General features: G+C 43.3%; 1 long non-coding RNA gene across 1 annotated transcript in view; it reads left to right on the forward strand.

Moving 5' to 3' along the window:
* Positions 1 to 12433, forward strand: part of LOC140494835 (uncharacterized) — an 83786-nt gene extending 71353 nt beyond the window's left edge. The window contains exon 4 of the long non-coding RNA XR_011964047.1: positions 12390 to 12433. This is a non-coding gene — a long non-coding RNA (uncharacterized lncRNA). The remainder of the gene's footprint in view (positions 1 to 12389) is intronic.
* Positions 12434 to 13206: the final 773 nt, after the last annotated feature.

A 13206-nucleotide genomic window follows, 5' to 3' on the forward strand; every position in this document is an offset into this window, starting at 1 on the left:
TTGAGTTTTTTGAAGTAACAAAGAGGATTGATGAGGGCAGAGCGGTAGACATGATCTATATGGACTTCAGTAAGGCGTTCGACACAGCTCCCCATGGGAGACTGATTAGCAAGGTTAGAGCTCATGGAATACAGGGAGAACTAGCCATTTTGATACAGAACTGGCTCAAAGGTAGAAGACAGAGGGTGGTGGTGGAGGGTTGTTTTTCAGACTGGAGGCCTGTGACTAGTGGAGTGCCACAAGGATCGGTGCTGGGTCCACTACTTTTTGTCATTTATATAAATGATTTGGATGTGAGCTTAAGGGATATAGTTAATAAGTTTTCAGATGACACCAATATTAGAGGCGTAATGGACAGTGAAGAGGGTTACCTCAGATTACAAAGGGATCTTGATCAGATGGGCCAATGGGCTGAGAAGTGACAGATGAATGTAATTTAGATAAATGTGAGGTGCTGCATTTTGGGAAAGAAATTTTAGCAGGACCTATACACTCAATGGTAAGGTCCCAGGGAGTGATGCTGAACAAAGAGACCTTGGAGTGCAGGTTCATAGCTATTTGAAATTGGAGTCGCAGTTAGATAGGATAATGAAGGCGGCGTTTGGTATGCTTTCCTTTATTAGTCAGAGAATTGAGTACAGGAGTTGGGAGGTCATGTTGCGGCTGTACAGCACATTGGTTAGGCCACTGTTGGAATATTGTGTGCAATTCTGGTCTCCTTCCTATCGGAAAGATGTTGTGAAACTTGAAAGGGTTCAGAAACGATTTACAAGGATGTTGCCAGGGTTGGAGGATTTGAGCTATGGGGAGAGGCTGAACAGGCTGGGGCTGTTTTCCCTGAAGTGTCGGAAGCTGAGGGGTGACCTTATAGAGGTTTTTAAAATCATGAGGGGCACAGATAGGATAAGTAGACAAAGTCTCTTCCCTGGGGTGGGGCAGTCCAGAACTAAAGGGCATAGGTTTAGGGTGAGAGGGGAAAGATATAAAAGAGACCTATGAGGCAACTTTTTCACGCAGAGGGTGATGCATGTATGAAATGAGCTGCCAGAGGATGTGGTGGAGGTTGGTACAATTACAACATTTAAGAGGCATTTGGATGGGTATATGAATAGGAAGGGTTTGGAGGGATATGGGCTGGGTTCTGGCAGGTGGGACTAGTTTGGGTTGGAATATCTGGTCGGCATGGACGGGTTGGACTGAAGATTCTATTTCCGTGCTATACATCTCTATGATTCTGTGACTCTATGTTTTCAAATGTTTTGGTTTTTTTTTCCTGAGAGTGTTAGAGAGAGACAGACTTGTTTCGTGTATACTTTGGATGCATTTCCTTCTACTGAGTCACCAAGGTGTCCACTGGAAAATACAAACCAGCTCCAGAAGAATGTTGCTAGGCAACATCCAATAATACACAGGGCACATTTCTTCCAAACCAAGTTTCTCCACAAATTAAAGAAATTAATCTCACCTCTTATCTCTCTCAACATGAGTTAATTGGGAGGATTGTGATGATAATTGTGCCCCACACTTCCACAAGCCAGTGCAGAATATATAAAGTCCCAAAGAGACCACTGAGATGACCGGTTGTCCTGATGGACGGGTTCTGCAATTCAGAACAAAAGTAGTTCACACCAGGTTTCATCGTTACAGAAAAAAATTGCCTCCATTGTAAACACACATTAAATGGCAGAGAAACAAAAGGATTTCTAATCCACTTCCATGCAACTATATCCTTTCAAAACCCCCAAATACACTATCTAAATTATGGTCAAACAGGCAAAAAAGATAAAATGATTGGAAAAGAATACAGAGAGGTTAAACAAAATTCTGAAGATGAAAAACCCAGACCATAAGTCAGAAAGTGATTTGCACACAGTCCTTCTGATTTTAGCAATGATGTCAAGCTGTTGTCTGTAGGTTTTTTAATTCATTCATGAGGGCTTTACTGGCTAGACCTGCATTTATTAGGGAATGACACTGTAACTTTAAGAGGTGCATTTTGTCTTTTTTTTTCGAAGAGAGCTTTTAAGGTTCCTGATTCAATATGTAGATCAGCTGACTCAAAGGGAGGCCGTATTGGATTTGGTGCTTGGCAAAGAACCATGACAGGTGTCCGATTTCTCAGTGGGAGAGCATTTCGGTGACAGTGATCACACCTCCCTGACTTTTACTATACTTATGGAGAGGGATAGGAGCAGATGGTATGGGAAAGTATTTAACTGGGGGAGGGGGAATTTCAGTACTATTAGGCAGGAACTGGGGCACCTAAATTGGGAACACATTCTCAGGGAAATGCACGAGAGAAATGTGGAGGTTGTTCAGGGAGCAGTTGCTAATAGTGCTGGACAAACATGTCGCACTATGGCAAGGAAGAGATGGTAGATTGAAAGAAACATGGGTGACAATGGATGTAGAACATCTAGGCAAGAGGAAGAAGGAAGCTGACATAAGGTTGAGGAGGCAAGGATCAGACAGGGCTCTAGAGGGTTACATGGTAACCAGGAAAGGACTGAAGAATGGACTTAGATGAGCTGGAAGGAGACATGAAAAATCCTTGGCAGGTAGGATTAAGGAAAACCCTAATACATTCTACACTTATGTGAGGAACAAGAGAATGGCTAGACTGAGGGTAGGGCTGATCAGGGATAATGGAGAGAACTCATGCCCGGAGTCAGAGGAGGTAGGGGTGGTCCTTAATGAATAATTTGCTTCAGTTTTCACCACTGAGAGGGAACTTGACTTTTCTGAGGACAGCATGAAACAGATTGATACGCTTGAACAGGTTGATGTTAAGAAGGAGGTGTGCTGAAAATTTTGAAAAACATGAGGATAGATAAGTCCCCTGGGCCAGACGGGATATACCCAAGATTTCTACAGGAAGCAAGGGAAGAGATTGCTGCACCTTTGGTGATAAACTTTGCATCCTCACTGTCCACTGGAGTAGTGCCAGATGATTGGAGGACAGTGATGCTATCCCATCATCAAAGAAAGGGAATAAGGTTAATCCTGGGAATTACAGACCAATCAGTCTTATGTCTGTGGTGGGGAAATTATTCGATAGAATTCTGAGAAGCAGGATTTATGATTATTTGGAAAACCATAGTTTGATTAGAAATAGTCAACATATCTTTGTGAGGGGCAGGTCATGCCTCACAAAACCTAGTGAATTATTTGGTGATGTGACAAAACACATTGATCAAGGTAGAGCAGTGGATGTGGTGTGCGTGGATTTTAGCAAGGCATTTGATAAGGTTCCCCACAGTAGGCTCATTCAGAAAGTAAGGAGACATGGGATACAGGGAAATCTAGCTATCTGGATATAGAATTGACTGGTCCATTGAAGACAGAGAGTGGTGGTAGATGGAAAGTATTCAGCCTGGAGCTCGGTGACCAATGGTGTTCTGCAGAGATCTGGTCTAGGACTTCTGCTCTTCGTGATTTTTATAAACAACTTGGATGAGGAAGTGGAAGGATGGGTTCGTAAGTTTGCCGATGACACGAAGGTTGATGGAGTTGTGGGGAGGGCTGTTGTACGTTGCAACGGGACATTGACAGGATGCAGAGCTGGGCTGAGAAGTGGCAGGTGGAGTTCAACCTGGAAAAGTGTGAAGTGGTTCATTTTAGAAAGTTGATTTTGAATGCAGAATACAGGGTTAAAGGCAGGATTCTTGGCACTGTGGAGAAACAGAGGGATCTTGGGGTACATGTCCATAGATCCGTCAAAGTTGCCACCCAGGTTGATAGAGTTGTTAAGAAGGGATATGGTGCATTGGCTTTCATTATCAGGGGCATTGAATTTAAGAGCCATGAGGTTGTGCTGCAATTTTATAAAGCCCAGTTTAGATCACACTTGTAATATTGTGTTCAGTTTTGGTCGCCTCATTATAGGAAGGATGTGGAAGCTTTAGACAGGGAGCAGTGGAGATTTACCAGGATGCTGCCTGGACTGGAGGGAATGTCTTATGAAGGTTGAGAAAGCTAGGGCTTTTCTCATTGGAGTGAAGAAGGATGAGAGATGACTTGATAGAGGTGTACAAGATGATTAGAGGCATAAATAGAGTGGATACCCAGAGACTTTTCCCAGGGCAGAAATGGCAAACATGAGGGGGCATAATTTTAAGGTGATTAGAGGAAGATTGAGCAGAGATGTCAGAGGTAGGTTCTTTACACAGAGAGTGGTGGATGTGTGGAATGCACTGTCAGGGATGGTAGTAGAGTCAGACACATTAGGGACAGTTAAGCAACTCTTGGATAGGCACATGGAGGATAGTATAATGAAGGGTATGTAGGTTAATTTGATCTTAGAGTAGGATAAAGGTTCGGCACAACATCAGGGGCCGAAGGGCCTGTACTGTGCTGTACTGTTCCATGTTCTATGGTCTAAGACAGTGGTGCAGAGCATTCTACCAGAGCCACCAGGATAAACAGCTTATGAGGCCTTGGGGTTTTAAAAAAAGTTGGAACAATAGAAGCAGCTTGAATGGGTGTGGTCAAGCTCTCACTGAACCAAGATTTTCAATTTAGCAGTAGCAGCAGTTGTTGCTAGGGGCTCAGCAGTGTTGGAGCTGCAGTAAATTCCTCCCAGCTGCTACACACTTTCAGAATTTTCTCTTGGTGTTTTCTCTCCTGGGTTGCAGGAATTGCATGTGAGACAAACTGTTTCCTGAATTTAGTTGAAAGATGTGTTGCTGGAAAAGCGCAGCAGGTCAGGCAGCATTCAAGGAGCAGGAGAATCAAAGTTTCGGGCATAAGCCCTTCTTTAGCCCTTCTCCTGCTCCTTGGATGCTGCTTGACCTGCTGCGCTTTTCCAGCAACACATTTTTCAGCTCTGATCTGCAGTCCTCACTTTCTCCCTGTTTCCTGAATTTGCCTTTTGACAAAGGTGCATTTATAGGCTGTTGCTATATTGGAACAATCATTAGTAATAGTTACTGTATCTATTATTCTCTTAAGTTTTCCAATAGAGGTAAGTTATTCCAATTCCTTCTACCTTTTATTATAGTTTGACTACAGTGGATGAATAAAGTCTGTTTTTCATAAAATCTGGTTGTTTTAACAATTGAATTGCATCTGGAATGCAACACCCTTACGTTTACGTTTAAAATAAGAAACGATTAGGGTCTAGTGTATTTTTTGAATATTTTGAGGATGGTTAGACTGGTCCAGAACATTTTCCCATTCCTAATTGCTCTGAAAACAGCTGAGAGTCAACCACATTACCGTGGGTCTAGAGTCACATAAGGCCAGAGCAGGTAAAGATGACGGTTTTCTTCCCTAAAGGACATTTGTGAACCAGATGGGTTTTTCCTGACAATCAACAATAGTCATCATTAGACTCTTAATTCCAGATTTTCACTGAATTCAAATTCTATCATCTGTCATGGCAGGATTTGGACCGAGGCCACAAAACATTACCTGAGTCTCCAGATTAACAGATCAGTGATAATGCCACTGGGCCATCACCTCCCTCTGGAATAGTAATTCTTCAAGTTGATGAATTGATGTTTAACCAATTTCCTGGAATGCTTTGAGAACATTATGAGTGTGGTGAATGGGGAACTAATGGGTGTGGTATATCTAGATTTCCACGAGGCATTCTACAAGGTGTCGCACAAAAGGCTGCTGCATAAGACAAAGGTTCAAAGGATTATGGGTCATATATTAGCATGGATAGAGGATTTGTTAACTAACAGAAAGCAAAAAGTGGGGATAAATGGATGTTTTTCTGGTTGGCGATCAGTGGCTAGCGGTGTGCCTCAGGGATCAGTGTTGGAACTGCAAATATTCACAATTTACTGCAATGAATTTGAGTTGTAGTGTAGTGTGTCAAAGTTCACAGATGACACCAAAATGAGTGGTAGAGCAAAGTGTGCAAAACACATGCAAAGTCTGCAGAGGGATATAGTTGAGTGAGTGGGCAAGAGTCTGGCAGATAGAGTACAATGTTGCTAAATGTGAGGTCATCCATGTTGGTTGGAATAGCAGCAAAATGGACTATTATTTAAAGTGTGAAACTTTGCAGCATGCTGCTGTGCAGAGGGACCTGGGTATCCTCGTGCATGAATCACAAAAAGTTGGTTTGCAGATGCAGCAAGTAAATAAGGCAAATGCAATATTGACCTTCATTGCTAAAGGGATGGAGTTTAAAAGCAGGGAGGTTATGCTGCAGCTGTCGGGAACTGGCAAGGTCACACTTGGAGTGCTGTGTATAGTTTTGGTCTCCTTATTTGAGAAAGGATGTGCTGGCACTGGAGGGGATACAGAGGAGTTTCATTGATTGATTCTGGAATTGGAAGGCTGCCTTATGAAGAGAGATTGAATAGACTGGGACTATTTTCATTGGAATTTAGCAGAATCCACCTTCAGACCTTTCAGCTTCCCAACTTTCTCCTTAGTGATGGTGACTATACCCACCGCTGCACCCAACTCTCTTTAGCTTCTGGAATGCTACTTTTTTGTAAACCTCTATGAGGTCACCCCTCAGCCTCCAACATTCCAGGGCAAACAGCCCCAGCCTGTTCAGCCTATTGGAAAGATGTTGTGAAACTTGAAAGGGTTCAGAAAAGATTTACAAGGATGTTGCCAGGGTTGGAGGATTTGAGCTGCAGGGAGAGGCTGAACAGGCTGGGGCTGTTTTCCCTGGAGCGTCGGAGGCTGAGTGGTGACCTTATAGAGGTTTACAAAATTATGAGGGGCATGGATAGTGTAAATAGGCAAAGTCTTTTCCCTGGGGTTAGGGAGTCTAGACTAGAGGGCATAGGTTTAGGGTGAGAGGGGAAAGATATAAAAGAGACCTAAGGGGCAACCTTTTCACACAGAGGGTGGTATGTGTATGGAATGAGCTGCCAGAGGAAGTGGTGGAGGCTGGTACAATTGCAACATTTAAGAGGCATTTGGATGGGTATATGAATAGGAAGGGTTTGGAGGGATATGGTTCAGGTGCTGGCAGGTGGGACTAGATTGGGTTGGGATATCTGGTCAGTGTGGACGGGTTGGACTGAAGGGTCTGTTTCCATGCTGTACATCTCTATGACTCTATGGTGATTCCACTGTGAATACTGATATAAGATACCATTTCTTTATTCTCCATTACTATTTCTCCATCTGCATTTTACAGTGGTCTAATGTCATCCCTTGCCTCTCTCTTACCTTTTAGGTATCTGGAAAAAAATCTCTGGCAATCTGATTTTTTAACCCCACACTACCACCTAACTGTGGTAGTGCTTATTTTCCCCCAGCAACCATGTATGTGTGCAGGTGTTGGACACAGTGAAGAACAATGAGTGCATGAACCTTTATTCATTTTCCACCACCAGGAAGAAAGGAAACACCCGAGTGGCCAGTGATAACCAGTGCCCCTCTCATCAAAGGGCAATGCTGTGCGATCAAACAGTGAAGTGGGGGGGGGGGGGGGGACTACATCAAAATAGAACCAGAGGGCAAAATCAAACACTCCACACCCCGTGGTGCCCACCTCTCCCTGAAAACCTCAAGGGTGTTGGTGGACACCCCGTGCTCCATCTGTCAGGGCACCCAGGCATGGACGTAACCATGGAAGAGGGGCAGGCAATTGGCCATAACAACCGCCCCCCCCGCTCCCCCCCTCCATGGCCCACTGCCTGGACCTGTTTATGGTGACAATCTTCTTTCATATTATAAGATAGTTTACTCTTATATTTCATCTTCTCCCCACCTTATTGTTTCCTTAGTTACCCTTGTACTGATTATAACAAGGTCAGCCAGGTGAACCACATAGAATATGAGTTCCCTGATTGGGCTGTTAATCTGGCTCGATCAGGGAGCCCTGGCTAACAGATATAAACAGGAAATTCAGAGGTTCTGGTCACTCTGAGAGCTAGCTCGGAGGGAGCTGGATCAGTGTGTGAAGGAGGAGACTGACCTCTGAACAGCCTGAAACCACACAGTGTGTCTTATTTACTGCTGTTGATGTCTTCCAACTGAGGAGGAGTTTATTTTGAATTTTTGTTTTCTTTATTGGTTATTGTCATAGAGTCATAGAGATGTACAGCATGGAAACAGACCCTTCAGTCCAACCCGTACATGCCGACCAGATATCCCAACTCGATCTAGTCCCACCTGCCAGCATCTAGCCCATATCCCTCCAAACCCTTCCTATTCATATACCCATCCAAATGCCTTTTAAATGTTGCAGTTGCACCAGCCTCCACCACTTCCACTGGCAGCTCATTCCATACACATACCACCCTCTGTGTGAAAATGTTGCCCCTTGGGTCCCATTTTATATTTCTCCCCTTTCAATGTAAACCTATGCCCTCTAGTTCTAGACTCCCTGACCCCAGGGAAAAGACTTTGCCTATTTACACTATCCATGCCCCTCATAATTTTGTAAACCTCTATAAGGTCACCCCTCAGCCTCCGATGCTCCAGGGAAAACAGCCCCAGCCTGTTCAGCCTCTCCCTATAGCTCAAATCCTCCAACCCTGGCAATATCCTTGTAAGTCTTTTCTGAACCCTTTCAAGTTTCACAACATCTTTCCAATAGGAAGGAGACCAGAATTGCACGCAATATTCCAACAGTGGCCTAACCAATGTCCTGTACAGCCGCAACATGACATCCCAACTCCTGTACACAATACTCTGACCAATAAAAGAAAGCATACCAAACTTTACCATTAAGTGTATAAGTCCTGCTAAGATTTGCTTTCCCAAAGTGCAGCACCTCGCATTTATCTGAATTAGACTCTATCTGCCACTTCTCGGTACATTGGCCCATCTGGTCAAGATCCTGTTGTAATTTGAGGTAACCTTCTTCGCTGTCCACTACACCTCCAATTTTGGTGTCATCTTCAAATTTACTAACTGTACCTCTTATGCTCGCATCCAAATCATTTATTGACAAAAAGTAGAGGACCCAGCACCGATCCTTGTGGTAGTCCACTGGTCACAGGCCTCCAGTCTGACAAACAACCCTCCACCACCACCCTCTGTCTTCTACTTTTGAGCCAGTTCTGTATCCAAATGGCTAGTTCTCCCTGTATTCCGTGAAATCTAACCTTGCTCACCAGTCTCCCATGGGGAACCTTGTCGAATACCTTACTGAAGTCCATATAGATCACATTTACCACTCTGCCCTCATCAATCCTCTTTGTTACTCCTTCAAAAACTCAATCAAGTTTGTGATTGTTTTCTGGGTTTTCTTTCTGCTTATTTCTGTTAATTTGAAGCTGTGCTCAGCTGCACAGGCAGCTACCACCACCACTGTTGCTGCTGCTACAGCCTGGGCCTGCTGCTGCTACTGAAGCCTGGACCTCACCTGCACCCCAGCACTGCAAAAAAAACCCAGGAGTATCAGAGGTTCTGTTCACTCTAGAGCTGGCTGTGCGTCTCAATAAAGGGTAACTGGAGAAACTGAATTGGTTAAGAATATATTCACTGGAACTTAGAAGAATGTGAGGGGGGGGGGGGGGGGTCTCATAGAAACTGATAAAATTCAAACAGGACTACACAGAGTAAACCTATCAAGGATGTTCCTGATGACTACAGTTTCCAGAACCATGGGATCACAGGCTATGGATATGGGATAGGCCACGTTGGACTGAGGTGAGGCAAAATGTCTTCACCCAGAGAGTGGTGAGCCTGTGGAATTCTCTGCCACAGAAAATGATTGAGGTCAAAACATTGAATGTTTTCAAGAAGAAGACAGATACAGTTCTTAGGGCTGAAGGGATCAAAGAGTGTGGTGAGAAAGCAGGAACAGGGGACTGAGTTGGATGATCAGCCATGATCATATCAAATAGTGCAGCAGGCTCAAAGGGCAGAATGGCCTACTTCTGCTCCTGGTTTCTATGAAACCAAGTGCTAGCCAGCAGAAGAATCATAAAAATCATCTCAACAACAAAACCTGGGAATAAACACAACGGAACTGTCTTTCTAGTCTGTACCATAACCAATTTTACCGTCTGTCTGTTTTTGTGTTTATAAGGAGGGGTTATTGTGGTTTAGAGTTTTAACTGGTAGTGTTATATGCTGGCAGTGTATAACTGTTTACCTGCAGCTACAGTCTGATTAATTATAATAAATAGTGATTTTATTCCACACAGAAACCTGGTCTATACTTTCTGAAAACCTGGATCTGAAAAATTCAGACAAATTGGGAAAGTTTATATATTTTAAAAAATCTTTAACTTTTGTGACAACCCAGGAGTAGTGGAGCTTGATTTTGATTTTCAGCGTGCTGCCACAATGTTCACTTTTATTAACTGGGTCATTTTAACCCGAAATTATTTACCCTTGATTTGGAGATGCTGGTTTTGGACTGGAAGGCTCTGCCGTTTGCAGGAAGACTTTCCAGTGCCTCTTTCCTTTAATTCTAAACTTGGTGTGCCCTTTAATCCTTTATCATTCATAAATTCATAGAGTCATACATCATGGAAACAGACCCTTTAGTCCAACCAATCTAATGCCAACCATAATCCCAAACTAAATTAGACCCACCTGACTGCGCTTGACCCTATCGCTCCAAACATTTCTTATTCACATACTTTTCTAAATGTCTTTTAAACTTTGTGACTGTATCTGCATCCACCACTTTCTCTGGAACTTCATTCCACATATGAACCACTGTATATAAAAAAAATTGCCCCCATGTCTTTTTAAAATCTTTCTCCTCTCACCTTCAAAATGTGTCCTAGTCTTGATATCCCCCACCCTAGACAAATGATACCTGCCATTTACATTATCTATACTCATGATTTTATAAACCTCTATAAGGTCACCCCTCAACTGCCCATTCTCCAGTGAAAAAAGTCCCAGCCTATCCAGCCTCTCCCTATAACTTAAACCGTCCGTTCCCAGCAACATCCTGGTAAATCTCTTCGCAACCCTCTCCAGCTTAATAATTTCCTTCTTATTACATATTAACTCCAGATCCATATCTTTGTTACCTTTTTACCAAAATAATCCCAGCAAGAGCCCCCGCTCTCATGTCACAAGCCACTTGGGAAAGTGCACTGGTAGGCAAGTTCTGGGTCATCACAAAAGTTCAAGATTCAATCAGATTAGACAAAAATATCTAACTCTCCTATGAACAAACACAGATTAACACAAACAATTCATCACATTTTTGCACTTAATGCAAAACTCCGACTTATTACCTTGGTCATTAGTAAGATTTTAGAGTGTATTATTAAGGCTGAGATTGCTGGGCACTTGGAAGTGATTGGTATAATACGGATGAATCAGCACAGCTTTGTCAAGGGAGGTTATGCCTAATAAGACCATAAGAAATAAGAATGGAAGTAAGGCCATTTGGCCCATCGAGTCCAGTCCGCCATTCAATCATGGCTGATGGGCATTTCACCCCACACTCTCCCCGTAGCCCTTAATTCCTTGCGAGATTAATTTATCAATCTCTGCCTTGAAGACATTTAACGTCCCAAACTCCACTGCATTCCGTAGCAGTGAATTCCACAGGCCCACCACTCTCTGGCTGAAGAAATGTCTCCTCATTTCCGTTCTAAATTGACCCCCTCTAATTCTAAGGCTATGCCCACGAGTCCTAGTATCCCTGCCTGACGCAAACAATTTCTCAGCATCCACCCTTTCTAAACCATCTTGTAAGTTTCTATTAGATCTCTCCTCAACCTTCCGAATTCTAATGAATACAATCCCAAGATCCTCAGCCGTTCATCGTACGTTAGGCCTACCACTCCAGGGATCATCCGTGTGAATCTCCGCTGGACACACTCCAGTGCCAATATGTCCTTCCTGACGTTTGGAGCCCAAAACTGGACACACAATTCTAAATGGTGCCTAACCAGAGCTTTATAAATTTTACATTCCAACCCTTTTGAAATAAATGACAACGTTACATTTACTTTCTTAACCACGGACTCAACCTGCAAGTCAACCTTTAGACAATCCTGTATGAGCACTTCCAGATCCCTTTGTACTTTGGCTTTATGAATTTTCTCACCGTTTATAAAAATAGTTCTTGCCTATGCTCTTTTTGCCAAAGTGCAAGACCTCGTATTTGCGTTCAAATTCTTTGAGCAGGTAATGAGCAAGTTAGACAAAGGAGAGTCAATGGATGTGATTGGAGTGACATGGTGGTTCAGTGGTTAGCACTGCTACCTCACAATGCCAGGGACCTGGGTTTGATTCCTGCTTTGGGTGACTGTGTGTGTGAAGTTTGCACATTCTCCCTGTGTCTGTGCAGGTTTCCTCTCACAATCCAAAGATGTGCCAGTCAGGTGAATTGGCCACGCTAAATTGCCCATAGTGTTCGGTGCATTAGTCAGGGGTAAATATAGGGTAGGGGAATGGATCTGGGTGGGTTATTCTTTGGAGGGTCAGTTGGGTCACAGGGCCTGTTCCACACTGTAGGGAGTCTAATCTATTTGTATTTCCAGAAGGCCTTTGACAAGGTGCCATGCAGGAGGCTGCTAAATAAGGTAAGAACCCATAGTGTTAAGGAACAAGGTACTGGCATGGGTAGAGGACTGGCTGACTGGCAGGAGAAGGAAAGTGGGGATAAAGGGATCTTTTTCAGGATTAAGATTATAGTCCAACAGGTTTATTTGGAAACACTAGCTTTCGGAGTGCCGCTCCTTCATCAGGTGGTTGTGGAGGACACAATTGTAAGACACAGAATTTATAGCAAAAATTTACAGTGTGATGTAACTGAAATTATACATTGAAAAATACCTTGATTGTCTGTTAAGTCTCTCATCTGTTAGAATGACCATGTTGGTTTCAGTTCTTTCTTATGTAAATCACAAAACTTTTTTAAGAAAGTTACATTCTCAGGTTAACTTTAACAATTGGTGTCAGCCCAGATAATGTGTTGGTGTTAGTCCCCGGGTGCTGCTGTCTGTGCCATAATGTTAAGGCTGATTCTAATCTAAAAAAAACGAACAGAATCTTACATGGATCCATGCAGTTTTTGAGCAAGTACAATGTAACTTTGCAAGTACAAATTCACCCCACAAACATATATATGTGTATGTGTGCATGTGGGTTTTTGTGTGTGTGAGATGGGGGGTTGTGAGTGTCTGTGAGAGAGAGTGTATATGTGTGTGAGAGAGTGTAAAGGGCTCTCAGTCTGTGAGAGGGTGCATGTGTGTGTGCAAGTGTGTGTCTGTGGGAGTGTCTGTGTGTGTGTACAGGAGTTTGTGTGTGTGTGTGTATATGTGTGTGTATGTAGTGCAATGGTGGTCACCTGTAATG

This window comes from Chiloscyllium punctatum, chromosome 24 (genome assembly GCF_047496795.1).
Source record: "Chiloscyllium punctatum isolate Juve2018m chromosome 24, sChiPun1.3, whole genome shotgun sequence".
NCBI lineage: Eukaryota > Metazoa > Chordata > Chondrichthyes > Orectolobiformes > Hemiscylliidae > Chiloscyllium > Chiloscyllium punctatum.